Below are 18,408 nucleotides of genomic sequence, written 5' to 3'. Positions count from 1 at the left end.
CTCCCATCCATTCTCCATTCCAAAGCCAGAGCCATCTTTTCAAATGTAAATCCAGCCTGTACCCACCTCCGGCCTCCTCCTCCAGCCCCAGCTTGGAATCCTTTGGTTGGCTTCCCCATCGCTCTTTGGGTTAAAATCCTAAGTCCTTACCATGGCCCGTAAGGCCCCTCTTACAGTCTAGCCACTGGCCAAACCTCCAGCCTCCTCTCACTCTCCAAGCTCCAGCCACACTGGCCTTCTTCCCATTCCTCAACTGTTCCATGGGCCTCCTACCACAGGGCTTTGGCACCCTGTTTCCCCAGCTGGAATGCCTCCTGTCTGTCTGTCTGTCTGTCTGTCTGTCTCTCTCTCTCTCTCTCTCTCTCTCTCTCTCACACACACACACACACACACCTTAACTCCTATTCACCCTCCAGTTCTCAGTTCAAGTGTCGCCAGCCAAGGAAGTGCTCCCACACACCCCAGTCTAAACTGGGTCCTCTGCTCCGTGCTCTCCTTTCCTTTGTAGCACTTACCTTGGGTTGTAGTTGTACACTCCTGAGTGTGACTGTTTGGTGAATAACTGTCACCCCACTAGACTGTGCGCTCCAGGAGAGCAGGGGCCATTTCTGTTTTTGAATATCATTATACCCCAAAGCCAGGCATCTGGTAGGTACTCAATACATTTATGTTGAATGAATGAATGTATGAATGAATGAATGAGTGAGCAGAGGAAGCATTAGCCTGGAAGGCTGAAGCACTGTCTCTGGACCTAACTGGTCCAGGTCCTTAGGAAAGTCAGCCCTCCCTTGATTGATTTATATGTTGCAAATATTTTCCCAATTTGTGGCTTGCCCTTTACTTTTATATCAAGGGCTTTTTTCCCCCAGATGTATATAAGTTTTTAATTTTTAATGCCATCAATCTATCAATATTTTCTTATAGAGTTTCTGCCTTTGTTTAGAATATTTCAAAATAAAATTGATGTTGCGATTAAGGAGGCTCCTTCTTTTAAAGGAGGTCATTAGCCTGATGAGCAAATCTCCAGTAGCTTGAGCTATTTTCCTTCAAAGGAGTATCAGTGTCTTAGAAGCCCTGATGAATGTGCAGAGCCTGGTCAATACTTTGGGGATACAGAGAGAAAGCTCTATGAGTGAGATGAAGTACTTTCACTGGCCTTATTTTTCTTGATTTTCTCACAAGTAAGCAAACCAACATTTATTGTGTGCCCTCCGTGCTCCAGACATTTCCATTGTACTTATTTAATTCTCATGACTACACTATGATGAGGTATCATTATTCCCATTTCAACAGATGTGGAAGGAGAATTGTGGGTACCCTGCCAACAAGTGGTGGAATTCATATTCACGTCTATCCGGTGCTGAGGCTTATGCCCTCTCCCTAACCCTACACAGGGATTCACACTGTCCAAACACCACTGCAGGTGGCCCTGCATGTCTCCAGGAGAGCTATAAATTCTTTGAGTAATAAAATGCAGTGTGATTTTTAAGAAGATGCCCACTGCCTGTGAATACATGAAAATTAGATTTGAAGAACTGTTGGAATATTTAAGGTTGAATTATTGATACATAGTAGAACACTAAGGAAATTAAAAGGCAAGCCAATTATGAACTCCAGGGAAAACAAAAAGTGGTGCACAAAGTATTACAGTATACTGCATAGCTCAACTGGGACTAGCAATTACGTAGTACTAACAATGCAAATTCTGCATATTGATCCAACTAAAAGTACACTGGGAGGATGGAGTGGGTGCTTATGTGTGATGGGGACAGGAGAGTGAAATAAATAAAATCCTCATCTTCCATAGTTAGAGGTCAATAGGTAACATTTAAAATGGAAAAAATCAAGAAGTGATTCAGCATAAAAACAGACCATAAATTAATGGAGCAAAATAGAGAGCCCAGAAATAAACCTATGTATATGTAGTCAATTAATTTACAGCAAAGGAGCCAGCAATATACAACGGATGGTATATGGAAAGGGCAGTCTCTTCAAAAAATGGTGTTGGGAAAGCTGGACAGTCACAAGCAAAAGAATGAAACTGGACCCCTCTTTCACCATACACAAAAATCAACTCAAAATGGACTAAAGACTTGAACATAAGACCTGGAATCACAAAACTCCTAGAAGAAAACATATGGGGTAGTCTCTTTGACATCAGTGGTGGCAATCATTTTTTGGATTAGACACAAAAAACGAAGGAAAGGAAAATAGAAATAAACAAGTGGGACTACATCAAACTAAAAAGCTTCTGTATAGCAAAGGGAACCACTAACAAAATTAAAAGAAACAGAATGGGAGAAAATATCTCCAAATCATATATCCGATAAGGGGTTAATATCCAAAATATACAAAGAACTCATACAACTCAATAGCGAAAAAGAAACAGATTAAAAAATGGGCAGAAGAACTGAATAGACATTTTTGCAAAAGAAGATACACAAATGGCCAAGAGGTACATGAAAATGTGTCACTGATCATCAGGGAAATGCAAATCAAAATCCAGATTGAGATATCACCTCATAACTGTTGGAATGGCTACTGTCGAAAAGACAAGAGATATCGAATATTGGCAAGGATGTGGAGAAAAGGGAGCTCTTGTATACTGTAAATTCGTGCAGTCACTATGAAAAACAGTATGGTGGTTCCTCAAAAAATTAAAAATAGAATTACCATATGACCCAGCGATTCCACTTCTGGGTATATATTGAAAAGAAATGAAAACAGGATCTCAAGAGATACCTGTACTCCCTTGTTTATTGCAGCATTATCCACAATAGCCAAGACATGGAAACAACCTAAGCGTCAATCAACTGATGAATGGATAAAGAAAATGTTATATATAAAAACATATATATATATGAATAGTTTCCAGCCACGAGGAAGAAGGAAATCCTGCCACTTGTGACAACATGGATGGACCTTGAGGACACTATGCTAAGTGAAATAAGCCACACACAAGACAAATACTGCATGGTATTACTTATATGTAGAATCTAATAACAAAAACAGAAAAAGCAAACTTACAGAAACAAAAAGTAGAAAGTGGTTGCCGGGGCTGGGAGGTGGGGTAAATAGGGAGAAATTGGTAAAAGGGTACAAACTTTCAATTATAAGATGAATAAGATCTGAGGATCTAATGTATAACATGGTAACTATAGTTGATAACCCTGTATTGTATCATTGAAATGTGCTAAGAGAGTAGAACTTAAATGTTCTCGCACACACAAAAAAGATAAATATGTGAGTTGATGCATGTGTTAATTAACTAGATGAGGGTAATCAAGAAAAAGTGAAAGAAAGAAATAGCGATAAATAAACACTATTTGGAAATGTGGAGGTAGGGACTTCCCTGGTGGACCGGTGGTTAAGAATCCACCTGCCAATGCAGGGGACACAGGTTTGAGCCCTGGTCCGGGAAGATCCCACATGCTGTGGGACAGCTATGCCCGTGTGCCACAACTACTAAAGCCCGAGCACTCTAGAGCCCACGCGTCACAACTACTAAGCCCCCGTGCTGCAACTACTGAAGCCTGTGCACCTAGAGCCCGTGCTCCACAACAAGAGAAGCCACCGCAATTAAAAAAAAAAAAAAAAGAAATGTGGAGGTAAATACCAAAGGAGCCAACTGAAGTGGCTGCCTCTGGGGGCTGGGGAAGGGAGGGGGTGGGAGAGCAGGAGCCTGCCAGGTCTCACCCTAAAGCTTGCAGGGCTATGTGAGGTGTGGTCAAGAAGTGATAGACTGGAGGTCACCTGACCTCATACCAGTTCACACTGGAAGATTGTTCAGAGGGGAGTTTCTGCTCTTAAGGGGTGACCATGGGATTCATAGGCCTCCTCTGATTGCTTGGTTCTGAATGGTGTGGCCTTCCCGAATATGCCCATGGTCATCCCATGCTGCCCCCGCCCAGGCTTGTCAGGTGCTCTGAGGGCTCCCTAAGACAGACCACCTCTAGGGCCCTGAGAGTGGGACAGCAAAGGGCCAGTAACCTAATTAGGTGATATGACATCTGCTTTGCCCGAGATACAGAGAGAATCTAAATTCTCTGAAGAATTTAGATCCAGAGGCACATGCACTTGGCCAACTGTGAGCCTGCTATGCAGGAAGGCAGTGAAGGGACCAGGTGATGCGGCAGGGAGAACAGACCCATCCCACATCCAGGTAGGGCTCTCAACAGGGGAGTGATGTGTCTGGACAGAGCGTTAGACAATGGTGCTGGCTGCACTGTGGGCAGTGGGTCTACAGAGAGTGACCCTGAGGGCAGGGAGAAAAGAGATAGATGTTCAGTAAATGCTGTGGGATTGATGGTGTTTCCTATCTGCCATCTGAAGAGGGTGTGAGGGGACAGCAGGACCGTTGTCAGAGCACATCTACTGAGAGCATTCAGCCACTGCCAGGCAGCTTCCCCTGCTTCTGGACACACCCCAGCCCCAGACTACCAGTCCATCTGCTGCCACCGAGGCTCTTGTGCTAGGAGATGAAGGTGGAAGTTTGTGTCCAGTGAACCCAGGCCTCCTCCCTCCTCCTGCCTCTCCTCCCAGATACCAGCTGATGGGAAAACTGAGTTCTTCCATGGGAGATACCCAGAGTCCATAACCCAGCACTCTTAGACACTCAGGATATAAGGCACTTCCAGATGCTGGGCTCCAAGAACTCCAGGCTGGACTTTCGGCCCCAGAGAATTGAAGATTTGGCCATGACCTTCATGTCTGCAGACAGGAATAAATGATTTATTTGCAAGACAGGCCTGAACTGGGTTAGACCTAGGCCGGGAGAGCTGCCTTGGGCTGCCCCAACCAAGGCAGCCAGGGACCTGCCTGACTGCTGAAATCATCAACAGCCTCCATGATTACCTAACCAAGGGTGGAGAATGTATTGATCTAAGCTAATGACCCGTAGGCAGGCAGAAATGAAATTTATAATCAATATTGAATTACATCGACTTCACTGATCCCTGGCTCCTGGTGAATGGCTTGCTAATCTGAGCAGGAGCAGAGGCAGCAAACCTAGGGGCAGCTGCTCCCAGACGAGGTCCAATAGAGGGAATAGAGGCCTCCCAAGGCCTCAGCCTGCAGCAAAGAGAAACAGTACTCACCACCGTTCATCCTTTCAGTGCTTCTCTGTTTACAAAGCACTTTCAAAATGTCATTCATTTCTTCCTCACCATGGTCTAGGAAGTGGATAAGATTTGTATTTTGCTCTCATTTTATGTGGAAACCTGGGGCTCCAAGAGGCTAAAGAGCCTCCAAATCCTGTGCCCTTTCCATGACCTCAGTTGGCCTCTCCACTCCCACCACCAAACTAGGAAAAGTAGGAAAACTACATTCCGTGTTTCCTGCTCCTGCTTGCGCCCCTCTGATTACAGGAGTGGAATCAGTGATCTTGTGCCCTTAAACCTTTCATCATGTGGAAGCAGGCCATGGGTAGGAGAAATCCTGCTGGCAGATTTCTTCCAGCCCAGGAAGATCATCTGTAGAGGCACAAGGTCTCTTGGATTTGATCTTTCCCATCTTCTTTGAACTTGAGGATTCCTGTCTTACATCCACTCATTCATTCAGCAAGCATTTGAGAGGCTCTCTGCTACGTTCCAGGAATCAAGCATGAGGAGGGCACCCTCTCTGGCCACGAGAAGCTCACAGATCAACACAGAGATTTGAGAGGCACGTGTCCGGCCAGAAGTGTGTGCCATCTATGGGGTGGCATGATGGATGGCAGTCAAGCCCCTGCTTTGGGAACCTGCTAGAGGAGTCTTCACATAGTAGGAAAAGGCTGCACCAACACTTCAAGAGTGTCAGGGCTCATCAGGTGGGCAAGCACAGAGGTGCAGCTGCCTGGCACAAAATGGTCTTTGTGGGGACCAGTCGTTGATCTGGAAAGAGTGGGGTGTGTGGTATGAGTGGGAAGTGAAGCTGGAGACCTGACTGCACACAGGCTCACCGAGGCCGTCTCATCTTCCCGACTTCATACCCATGTCGATGATGGCTAAAGCATAGCCTCTTTGAAGGAGATGCAGCAAGAGGGATCCCACCATGGCAGGATGGTTGGAGGTCCAGCCTGTGGATAGAGGTTAGGTGATGTCGATCAGGCTGGTCCTTCTCAAAGAAAGGGGTTTTTCATTAGTCTTGGTAGGAAGGGGTTAGGGTTTGGTCTGTTCTAGGGCAGGGACATGGGTCCTGTGAGAGTCAGGATTAAGAGCCTGGGAGCCAGACTTTCTGGGTTTAACCCCATGCTCTCTCATCCTGCATGTCTTCCTGTTCCGTCTGCTGGGCACACCCTTTCTCCCTCCCAGCCTTCCATAGTGTAGGGGAGGAAAAACTTTTCCTCTACCCTCTTAAGTTCTGCACCTGAGTGCTGCTGATTAAATTGCTAAAAGATTAACAGGAGAAAGACATATAAATTTTATTGATAGTTTTAAGTGTATGGGCAGGTGCTTTATAGAAAAGAGACAGTTAAACCCAGGGTCAGTAAACTGTGGGAAGGTGACGACGAAAAGTATGGCAGATAAGGTTTGTTTAGTAAGGTTCATTATGCAGACTCAAGTCGTCTCCTGATAAGAATCTCATTCTCCTTTTCCTGGTACAGGAGTTGCAAGGCACCTTTACAAAGGGAAATTTATGCCCTGCTTTTGAACAGAAAGGGAGAGGGAAAAGAGCTCTTCCTTTGTGCTGTTTCTCAGTTGCCTTCAGCTCAAAATAATCAATATACCAAAGTGGCATATTTGGGGGTGGCATAACCTGATCCCTTTTAACAGCTTACTCCATTCTTTCATCCAGCTTCAGCCTCACTTCTGGCCTCCCAACCTCCCAGCCTGACTTCCTTGCTGCTGCCTTCACGCTCTCATTTCCCCTCATATGTGCCGAGATGACAGACTCTTGTATTTGGATGTCTCTGTTCTCCCTTTACTTGTACCATGGCAGGCACGTGCCTTTCATTTCCATACCCCAGTGGCTTGCACAGGGTGGACACCCAGGAGGCCCTATAAGCCCCATGAATGGATAAAAGAATACTGGATCCAGTTGAACCTGGGGGTTCACACTGCATGGAAGTGCAGGTCAAGCAGTTTGGGGGTTGCCCTGCCTCCTGCACCCCCTCGCTGAAGACCAGCACCAGCTGAGTCAGGAAACAGACCCAGGAAGAGCCAATAAAAATAATGGTAAAGAAAGTGATCTTTTATGTTGATGTTTTGAAAGCATTAAAATAATCATTTTGGAAAAAATCCAAACTTTCTAGACTCCCTCAGAGTTATATTAAAATTAATACTTTTTACTTAAGGGGGGTGGTAGGTTTCCCCTTTGTCCTTCACCTTTCAGGCCTCTAATTGAGACCCATTAGGAGCGCCTGGCTGATTCTCTAGACCCCTCAGATGGGGGACTTAGCAAAGAACAGATGACCAAGTGGAGCCCAGAAAGAAGCTAAGTAACTAAACAAAATTTTTAAAGGTAGGGGGCACTCAGGAACCATCCTGTAATAAATCATCTGAGGCTCATGCAGTGCCCCCAGGACAGCACAGGAACCTGGCGAGGCCCCCTTGCCCTTAGCTGCAAATTGCATTAACTTCATGAAACCGGCTCGTCCGGCCCCCTGCAGAGTGCCCCTTCCAGTACCTCACCTCTCTCTTCTCCATTAATCTTTCTGCCTCAATACTTCTCCTTTAAATCAGTTCAGCTCTGAGAGCCATCTTGCTCTTTCCCCAGCCCGGCTTTAAAATCTCATTGATTTTATAAATCAGTTGTGTTTCAGTTCAAGTGCGGCCACTCCTCCACGCTCTCGGGGCTGCACTAACAGAGCTACAGATGGAAAAACTGCGTGCCAATGCCCCAGCAGCTGCCAAGGCCAGTGCTGCCACAACGTGGTCATAAGGCCCTGAAAGCGATCAGGGGTGCTAGGTGTGGATCTCCTGAATAGACCCTGAGATGAGCAGTGTATGTGGTAATTTCGTAAGCAGGTGCTCCCAAGGGACACCAGTGAGGGGTGGCAGCGGGGGAGCAGCACCGGGACGGGGAGAGCCAAGCTGGGGTGCAAAGCCAGTAAAGGAGGGGTCTCAGCCTGAGCCCCAGGGAAACTCTGAACGTGAATTGCACCTCTTTATCCCTCCAAGCGGTGTCCAACTAGAAACAAGGCTGCAGGGGCTTTCAGGATCCCATATGCATGAGTCTTTGGCCAAGGGCTGTGGGGCGAGGGAGGGATGTGAATTCCTGGGCACTTCCAGTTCTCCCACTGCCTGCTCAGAATGGCTCCAATAACCCAAGGACAGACTTCAAAACGGGCCAGCAGCCCTGAAAAACCACCCGGGGTAAGCTGTTGGAAGTAAGGGCGCATAAAGACAGGAAAAAGGAATCAAGGGAATTTGGGCAGAGCTCTGACACGTTCCACTGTGTAAGGTATCTTTAATGTGTTCTCAGCCATTTCTAAGACGCAGCAGCTGCCAGGTATTCTCGTTGAAACACTGGGGGAGTGAATGACCTGCACACCCTTGCTGAGCCCCTCCTCGTGCGAGATGGGGTGAAGCAGACAGGCTGGAGTAGACCCAGGCCCAGTGGAGGGGCTCACCTATAGAGAGGGGGCCCCTGACCTGATCCCACAGAAGGTCCACAGGTGGGCCTGGCCATGCTTCCATGAAGCGTCATGTGTTCAGCCTGGATGCTCCGAGTAGGCAGAGGCTAGGCATCTCTTTGTGTTGTGGTCCACAGCCCAGCGCAGTGCTTGTTGCAGATAAATACGCATAAACATTTATCAAACTTGTGATATTTTAATTGCTATTTTAGATCTCCTGAGGGGATTTAGCTCCATTCCAAAAGAGCTGTCTCTTTTAAAGTTTTTATTTTAATTTATGTAAGCAATGCATGTATGAAACCACAATACTACAGCCCCATCCTCCCCTTCATGACCAAAGTCACTGTTACAGGTGTGACATGTTCCTTCTATGCAAATGCATGTACCCACTGAATATACCTTGTGAATACCTTTTGTTTAAGGGGTTGTGTTTTTCTTCCCTTTTTGTATAGTTTCATAATTTGTGTATTTTTCTGCTATTTGCTCTCTTCCACCGCTATAATAGAACTTAAGTAAATATTAAAGCAGAAAAAGGGAGATGGAAAGGTTGGGGATACGTCTTCTTAAGGATGGTCAGGAAGTCCTCACTGAGAAAATGGCATTTGAATAAAGAACAAAGGGGCTGAGAGGCTTCCTATGGGGCCAGGGATGGCAGGTGCAGAGCCAGGAGGCCGGTGCATGACTGGCCTGTTTGAGGAACAGCAGAGGCCAGTGTGGCCAAGAGCAGGGAAGTGCAAGGAGGTCCGAGAGGCCACATGGCCAGGTCCCAAGGACCCTTGTAGGCTGTAGTGATGGCTCCTACTTTTACTCTGAGTGAGAGGGGGAGTCCTGCAGGGTTTTCATAGGGAAGTAACATGGTCTAACTCCCATCTTTAAAAACTGTCTCTGGCTGCCCTGTTAAGAAACTGCAGTGGGGGGATGGCAGATGGCAGACTGGAGAAGAGGCTGTAGCAGTAACTCAAGTGAGAAATGATGGTGGCTGGGAATAGGCATGTCTGATAGTGTTTCCATTGACTGAGATGGGGGAAACCATGAGAGGAGTAGGTTTGGGGGTGGGGAAGGACCAGGAGTTGAGCTTTGCCATGAGATGCTGGAGGTGGATGGTGTGATGGCCGCCTGGGTCTGGGGTTCAGGGCTGAGCTCTGCACAGGTGCCTTCCACACATCCATGGTGTTTTAATCCATGAGATGGAAGGAGATCACTGAGACAGTGAATGTGGACAGAAATAGAGTCCAAGGACTAGCCCCTGGTGCTGGACTTTAAGAGGTGGGAATGATGAGACTGAGAGTGGTAGCCAGTGAAGAAGGGGAGAGGCAGGAGAGAGTGGTCTTGGAAGCCAAGGGTAGAAATGGTCACAGAGGCGGGAAGGACCAACTGGGGTCAAGTGGTGTAAGGGTAAGGAATGGATGGGCTGACTTGACCTTGGATTAAGCAACGTGAGGGTTACTGGTGGCCTTGATAAGAGCAGTTTTGGTGGTACAGAGGTCGGGGAAGGCTGACTGGGTGGGATCAAAAGAGAACAGGAAGCAGTTAGGGATGATGAAAAAATTCTAGAAATGAATGATGGTGATGGTTACATAGCAATGTGAATGTACTTAAAGCCACAGTAAACCGTACACTTAAAAATGGTTAAAATGGTCAACTTTATGTTAAGTGTATTTTACTACAATAAAAAAGGAGAATCGGAGAGGAATTGGAAAGAGTGAAGACACCTCTTCTGAGGTGTTTGTTGAAGAGGGGAGCTAACCGTGTTCGCTCATAGACATTCATTTCCTTCTTTTTAACTTCTGTTGTGCATCCTGTAATGTGAACACAGCATAGTTTATTTGGCTATTTTCCTATTGTTGGGCATTTGGGTTTTTCCATTATTAGGGATCACTCAGTGTGCTCCAAGGGCATCCTTGGGTGTGACTACCTAGGCACTTGTGGTTCTTTTTTCAAGAAAGAGGTAAGACACAGAATTTGCTGGGTTATGGAGTGGGCATGTTTTCAATTTTAATAAACACAGCCCAATTGCCTTCTATAAAGTAGCTTACAATAACTCACAACACACGATATTACTGAATTTTAAAAATGTACCTGCCTAAAGGGTACACAGTACTGCATCATAAAATAGCTATAATTTGTACTTCCCCCTGATTACTACTGAAATCCAGCATCACTACACATCTTTATTGGCTGTTTGTATTTCCTCTTCTGTACATTGACTTCTTTAATTTCTTCAACTCTGACAAACAAAAGATTTACACTTCCCAATCAGAGAAGAAAAAGAAATAAAAGGAATCTAAATCCAAAAGAAGAAGTAAAACTGTCACTGTTTGCAGATGACATGATACTACGCATAGAGAATCTAAAGATTCTATCAGAAAACTACTAGAGCTAATCAATGAATTTGGTAGAGTAGCAGGATACAAAATTAATGCACAGAAATCTCTTGCATTCCTATACACTAATGATGAAAAATCTGAAAGAGAAATTAAGGAAACACTCCCATTTACTATTGCAACAAAAAGAATAAAATAACTAGGAATAAACCTACCTAAGGAGACAAAAGACCTGTATGTAGAAAACTATGACACTGATGAAAGAAATTAAAGATGATGAAAACAGATGGAGAGTTATACTATGTTCTTGGATTGGAAGAATCAACATTGTGAAAATGACTATACTGCCCAAAGCAATCTACACATTCAATGCAATCCCTGTCAAACTACCAATGGCATTTTTCACAGAACTAGAACAAAAAATTTCACAATTTGTATAGAAACACAAAGGACCCCGAATAGCCAAAGCAATCTTGAGAACGAAAAACGGAGCTGGAGGAATCAGGCTCCCGGACCTCAGACTGTACTACAAAGCTACAGTAATCAAGACAATATGGTACTGGCACAAAAACAGAAATATAGATCAACGGAACAGGATAGAAAGCCCAGAGATAAACCTACACACATATGGTCACCTTAATTTTGATAAAGGAGGCAAGAGTATACAATGGAGAAAAGACAGCCTTTTCAATAAGTGGTGCTGGGAAAACTGGACAGCTACATGTAAAAGAATGAAATTAGAACACTTCCTAACACGATACACAAAAATAAACTCAAAATGGATTAAAGACCTAAATGTAAGGCCAGACACTATAAAACTCTTAGAGGAAAACATAGGCAGAACACTCTATGACATAACTCACAGCAAGATCCTTTTTGACCCACCTCCTAGAGAAATGGAAATAAAAATAAACAAATGGGACCTAATGAACCTTAAAAGCTGTGCACAGCAAATGAAACCATAAAAAAGATGAAAAGACAACCCTCAGAATGGGAGAAAATATTTGCAAACAAAGCAACTGGCAAAGAATTAATCTCCAAAATATACAAGCAGCTCATGCAGCTCAATATCAAAAAAAAAACCAATCCAATCAAAAAGTGGGCAGAAGACCTAAACAGACATTTCTCCAAAGAAGATATACAGACTGCCAACAAACACATGAAAGAATGCTCAACATCACTAGTCATTAGAGAAATGCAAATCAAAACTACAATGAGGTATCAACTCACACCGGTCAGAATGGCCATCATCAAAAAGTCTACAAACAGTAAATGCTGGAGAGGGTGTGGAGAAAAGGGAACCTTCTTGCACTGTTGGTGGGAATGTAAATTGATACAGCCACTATGGAGAACAGTATGGAGGTTCCTTAAAAAACTAAAAATAGAACTACCATACGACCCAGCAATCCCACCACTGGGCATATACCCTGAGAAAACCGTAATTCAAAAAGAGTCTTGGGGCTTCCCTGGTGGCGCAGTGGTTGGGAGTCCGCCTGCCGATGCAGGGGACATGGGTTCGTGCCCCGGTCCGGGAAGATCCCACATGCCGTGGAGCAGCTGGGCCCGTGAGCCATGGCCGCTGGGCCTGTGCGTCCGGAGCCTGTGCTCTGCAACAGGAGAGGCCACAATGGTGAGAGGCCCACGTACCGCAAAAAAAAAAGAGTCATGTACCACAATGTTCATTGCAGCACTATTTACGGTAGCCAGGACATGGAAGCAACCTAAGTGTCCATTGACAGATGAATGGATAAAGAAAATGTGGCACATATATACAATGGAATATTACTCAGCCGTAAAAATAAATGCAACTATAATTACAGAAGCAAAAAAAAAAAAAGAAATGCAATTGAGTCATTTGTAGTGAGGTGGATGGACCTAGAGTCTGACATACAGAGTGAAGTAAGTCAGAAAGAGAAAAACAAATACTGTATGCTAACACATACATATGGAATCTAAAAAAAAAAAAAATGGTTCTGATGAACCTAGGGGCAGGACAGGAATAAAGACATAGACATAGAGAATGGACTTGAGGACACAGCAAGGGGGAAGGATAAGCTGGGATGAAGTGAGAGAGTAGCATTGACATATATACACTACCGAATGTAAACTAGATAGCTAGTGGGAAGCAGCTGTGTAGCACAGGGAGAGCAGCTCCGTGCTTTGTGACCACCTAGAGGGGTGGGATAAGGAGGGTGGGAGGGAGACGCAAGAAGGATGGGATATGGGGTTATACGTATGCATATAGCTGATCCACTTTGTTATACAGCAGTAACTAACACAACACTGTAAAGCAATTATACTCCAACAAAGATGTTAAAAAATAATTTTTTACACTTCCTTGATAGGAAAAGGGCATGCGAGTTCCCTGGCAGTCCAGTGGTTAGGACTCAGCGCTCTCACTGTTGCGGCCTGGGTTCAGTCCCTGGTTGGGGAACTAAGATCCTGCAAGCCACACAATGAGGCCAAAAAAAAAAAAAAAAATCAGGGCTGGCCCTGCACCTTGATGCTGCCTGCATAGGCCTTTGTCCTTCTATGATAATGAATGAACCTTTGGGTCCTTGCATTCCATTTCCTCCACCCAGGGTTCTGACCTTCTGAGTTGGAGTGACTGTTGCTGTCATCCCTGGTAGCCTCTGTCACCTTGCGGACACTTGGGTGCTTTTCTGTGCAGGCTGCTTTTCTCCTCCCTTCCTGGCATCTCTGAGCTGAAGCACTTAGGGCCCCGCTCAGTCTCGGTTTTGCTGGGGAAGGATTGTAGCATCCTCGGTGACCAACGCTGACTGGGCTTTGAATCCTGGCTTCGCCACATAACAACATTGTTGTGTAACCTTCAGCTTTCTTCCTCTGAGTCTCAGTCAGAACATCTGAGAACTCAGGATTATTCTGAGGAATAAGTGAAATTACTCATGTCAGCTGCTGGGCTCCCACCCCCAACTCTGGCCCTTGCAGGCACTTAGGCACGTCCGTCCCTTCCACTGCCACCCACCCTACCCTCACCTGTCCACCCATCGAGTTCCTTCTTTCTCCCATTTTGACCCCTCCTGGGCCAGCATTTCTAGGAAAGCCAGCCCAGTGCTAATGCAATGAGGGCCGAGTCTACCAACACCCAGCGGCTGTTCCAAGCTAAGCCCCCATCACCACCTGAGCAGGCCCTGAAGGAGGGAGAATTTGTATTCACAGACAAGGCTGTGCCACTTATGCATGGTGTGACCCCTGTTGCTGAAGAACACTTGTTGTAAGCATTAGATGAGCAATGCATGAAGGTTTTTAGCGCAGTGTCATTCAGCAGATTCTGACTGAGTGCTTCCTATGTGCTGGGCACTGACCTGCAGCACCTCTTTCCTGAGCTGGCTCCGTCCCCCGCGTCGCATGTCCCCTGGACACATCCTCTTGGATGTCAGAGAGACTGCAAAATCTAACATGTGCACCATCTCGCTGCCCCTCCTTGACTGCTGGCCTGTCCCCCTCTCCATGCCATCAGTCATCAGCCCCGCCTCCTAAATGTCTCTCAGGGCGGCCCCTCCTCTACACCCTCCCAGAGACTCACCCCCAGCCTCTACCCTCTGTCTCTCCTCCCCTGGCTTGTCCTGTCAGCTTTCCCAGTTTCCCAACAGCCTGGCTTCCAAGTAAGGATCTCAGGCCTCCAGGGCTCCTGGATGAGTCTGCAGGCCCTGGGCTCAGGGTCTCCTTGCTCAGAACTGACTGCCTGGACCGAGACCCCAGATTCTGAATTTAGGATTGCTCCAAACAGGCATGCGCTCACACACCTCACAAGCTTGCAAACACACTCACACTCATACACATTCACAGCTTTGCATGCACCCACACTCTCAGACATTCTTACAAACATACCCTCCTTGTACACTCACAATGACACACATGTGTGCACACTCTTGCACACTGCAGCATGCACACACACACATTCACAAGCATATGCTTGCAAACACACGGATGCACACTCACACATGCACACACTCTTACACACTCATGCACATACATACTTACATACTAGAAAAAACACACTCAGCACACAGATTTTCCCAGGAGGGAGCTGGACCCCCTAGCTCTCCATGGCCCTCAGTTTTGGGGAGAGGTAGATACATGCGCTGCCCAAACAACAGTACTACACACCAGACTGTTATCCACACTATTCTAAAGGTGAAATTGAAGTGAAGAGAAAGAGACTAATTTTAGTGGAGTGACTCTTGGAGAGCTACATGAAGGAGGTGCAACGGGACCCAAACGTTGAGTGGAAAGTAGGACTTTGACAGTGAAGATGAGCAAAAGGGCATTACACTGGGGAGTTGTCCAGTGTGACTAGACCCCAGGGCAGTGATTATTGGAATCACCTGGGCTGCTTCAACATCCAGATTCCAGGTCCTTCCCCCGGAAGTTGTGTTTCAACAAACCTGGAGACCGGATCTCCTAAGGTCCCAGGTAGGCGTTTTCAACAAACCTGGAGACCGGATCTCCTAAGGTCCCAGGTAGGCGTTTTCAACAAACCTGGAGACCGGATCTCCTAAGGTCCCAGGTAGGCATAATATGCAGGCACCTTCGGCAGCCGTTAGCCCTGGGCTGATGGGGAGGTGCGTGGTTAGGCAGGGGTGGCGCGGTCCCGTGAACCGATCGTGACGGCCAGGCTGGGGTTGGATTTTACTCTGCACGTAATTGATAAATGCCCTAACTACTGTGGAGAAAAGGAGTAAAAGCTGATTATATCTGCGTTTAGAAAAATTTCCTCGGCAGCTGCGTATCTCTTCTGGAGACTCCAGCAGAGGGCAGGGAGCAAGAGGAAGGCGTCCAGGCGAGGGATGATAAGAATTCGAATTGATTCAGTAAAACAGAAATGGAAAGAAAGAAGAGTGCAGGGCTTCCCTGGTGGCGCAGTGGTTGAGAGTCCGCCTGCCGATGCAGGGGACGCGGGTTCGTGCTCTGGTCCGGGAAGATCCCACATGCCGTGGAGTGTCTGGGCCCGTGAGCCATGGCTGCTGAGCCTGCGCGTCCGGAGCCTGTGCTCCGCAACGGGAGAGGCCACAACGGTGAGAGGCCCGCGTACAGAAAAAAAAAAAAGAAAGAGTGCAAAGAGAGAATCTTCAGAATTTGCACACTAATTGGCCGTGGGACTTGATGGGGAGGGGTTTGTCAAAACAACTCCAAGATGTCAAGATTGGCCGGTCTCAGTCATGAATCCTTGGTGAGCAGGGGGTGGGGAGCAGGCTTGGGTGATGTGAGTAGGCAGTAGACGTTGAATTTGAACATGGGCACAGGCGACCATGAACCATCCCTATGGACCCCCATGGAGATTGTTTAACGTGAGCCTGAAGTTTCAGAGAAAGATCTGGGCAGACATAAAGACGTGGACTCATGATGGAATGGAGGGCAGCTGGGGCAGCCCTGGGCAACAGCAGGACTTTCGGGGAGAGCAGGAGGAACTGAGACCAGAACGGGCTGGGCAGGTGGTAAGAGACGTGGGTGTACCAGGCAGTTGGGCTCTGCAGTGGGGGCGGAAGGAAGAGCTTCAGGAAGAGAATAATCAGTGTGTGTGAGCACCGAAGTGTCTCAGAGGCTGAGAATCAGAACCAGACTGTCAGATTTCATCAGAGCACTTTCCAGGAGAGGACAAAACCTCCAAATGCGAGGGCTTGGCAGGGACTGGGGGGTGAGGAAGGAGAGACTGGGAGTGTGGTCCATCCTCTCAGGAGATGCTTGTCAGTGCGAACAGGTGACCGCATCAACCCGGCACACTCGTTGATCTGAGCCAAGAGGTAGCAAGTGCTACTCCTGTTCCTTCTTTGCAAATTGGAGTGCCCCCTCCCCTGAGGTGGGCCCAAACTCTGGTCATCCCTCAAGGCTCAGCCTAGGCGCTCCTCCTCTGGGTGGCTCTGCAAATGTCTACAGCGGAAAGGTGCACCTTCATTTAAGTGTCTGCAGCCTTTGCCTATCCACGTGGCCTGTGGCTCTTCCATCTCTGTGTGGCTCTTCTTCATGTTATTTCTCCTGCCAGCCTTGGGGCTCTGGGGGAACGCAAACAACTTGGGGTTCTGCCCCATACCTGGAGGAGCTCCGCAGACTTGGAAGGCATGGATGAATGAACGAGTGAATGAATGATTGTGCTTGTGAGCCGAAGAACTTGACTTTGAAGAGGGCAAAGAGCACCCTCCTCCTCCCCAGGTCACAGGCCTGCTCCTGGGCCAGAAACTCCCGTCAGTTCTGGAGCCTTAGAAGGTCAGAGCTGTTTGAGTTGAAATCTTGGCTTAAATGTTTACAGAACTGGAATATTTACATGGCTTGATTCAAGGAAATGCTGAAGACAGGAACAGTGGTTATTAATAAATCATAACAACAATGATTTTCCTTTCAAGGTGCTCTATGGGCCTTATAAGTAATATCTGTGTGATTGAGCGGCTGGGGGACAATCCGGGCTGGCTGGGCAGCCTAAGTAGCATCTGCAGGAAGCGCCTCCCTGGTGAACTGAGGGGAGCAGGGGCTGGCCTCTCCTCTCCTCCACTGGAGCCCTGCTTCTGCCAAGGACAGTTGATTCTGCAAATCAGCTATACTTCCATTTAAAATAAAAGAGTAAGCCAAAGTAGCCCGTGATGTTTGACAACCATGTCTTACATCCATTACCTGCCTGGTGTGGTGATGAGAGCCACAAGTGCAGAACTAGATAAGACGTCATGTCCTCCCATCCCTACCCCTCAGTCTAGAGGGGCAGAAAGGCAACCACACAGGTTAATAAATACCAGCCATGGACCACGTGTCCTGGTAGAGGAGGGAATGACTATCTGGAAGAGATCAGAAGGAAGGTTCTGTGGAGTTGGATCTGGAAGGATAAATAGGAGCTCACCATGCAGCCAAGCCAGAAATTGAGTAGGAAAGGGATGGAAGAAACAACTGTGGGTTGCAGGGACCGTGTGTTCCAATCATAAGTTAGGATCCGTGGTCTAAGAATTGTAAGTGTGATTACATTTGGACTCCGAGTTGTTCCTCCAAAGTCCAGGATGGCCCCTCCTAGTGACCACTGCAGCAGAATGCTTGATACTGGCCAGAGAGAGGAGAGAAGCTTTCCCCAGGACAGAGGGGAGAGCGAGGGGAAGGGGTAGGGGAGGCATGGGAGGGACAAGAACTCAATCACTGTGAAGGGCAGTACCAACCCTGGCAGAGCGCTGCTCAGTGGTATCTGCGGAGCAGGAGTGCTCGAGGCACTCGTTGGCTCTAGGTAGGAGGGACGGCCCCTTCACCCTGCCAGGGAGCCATCGACAAGTCACAGCAAGCAACTGTTGCAGAGGCCCTGCTGTGCAGGCCCAGCTGCCAGGATGATCCCAGGGAAGCAGCAAGGTGGTTTGCTAGGTGGGATGGGGGTTCTGGGCAATGGTGCTGAGATCTGATGCTGCCAGGGGAGAGGTGCCACGCAGGTACCAGGGAGGGAGTCTGCTGGGGCCAGCTCCCTTGGGGCCTGAGTGACAGGAACCCTGCTAGAATGTGAGCTCTAGCAGGATCCAGATGTTTATCTTTCTTATTTTTCTTATT

The 18,408-nt window shown here is 47.2% G+C and overlaps 1 protein-coding gene across 5 annotated transcripts in view; it reads left to right on the top strand.

Annotated features, from left to right (window-relative positions):
- ARHGAP22 (Rho GTPase activating protein 22) overlaps nt 1-18,408 on the top strand; it is a 219,865-nt gene that overhangs the window by 50,640 nt on the left and 150,817 nt on the right. The gene's annotated exons all lie outside the window — the stretch shown is intronic.

Source organism: Phocoena sinus, chromosome 16 (genome assembly GCF_008692025.1).
Source record: "Phocoena sinus isolate mPhoSin1 chromosome 16, mPhoSin1.pri, whole genome shotgun sequence".
NCBI classification, from domain to species: domain Eukaryota; kingdom Metazoa; phylum Chordata; class Mammalia; order Artiodactyla; family Phocoenidae; genus Phocoena; species Phocoena sinus.
The sequence above is the reverse complement of the archived record's forward strand: the minus strand, read 5'-3'. Positions and strand labels throughout refer to the sequence as shown.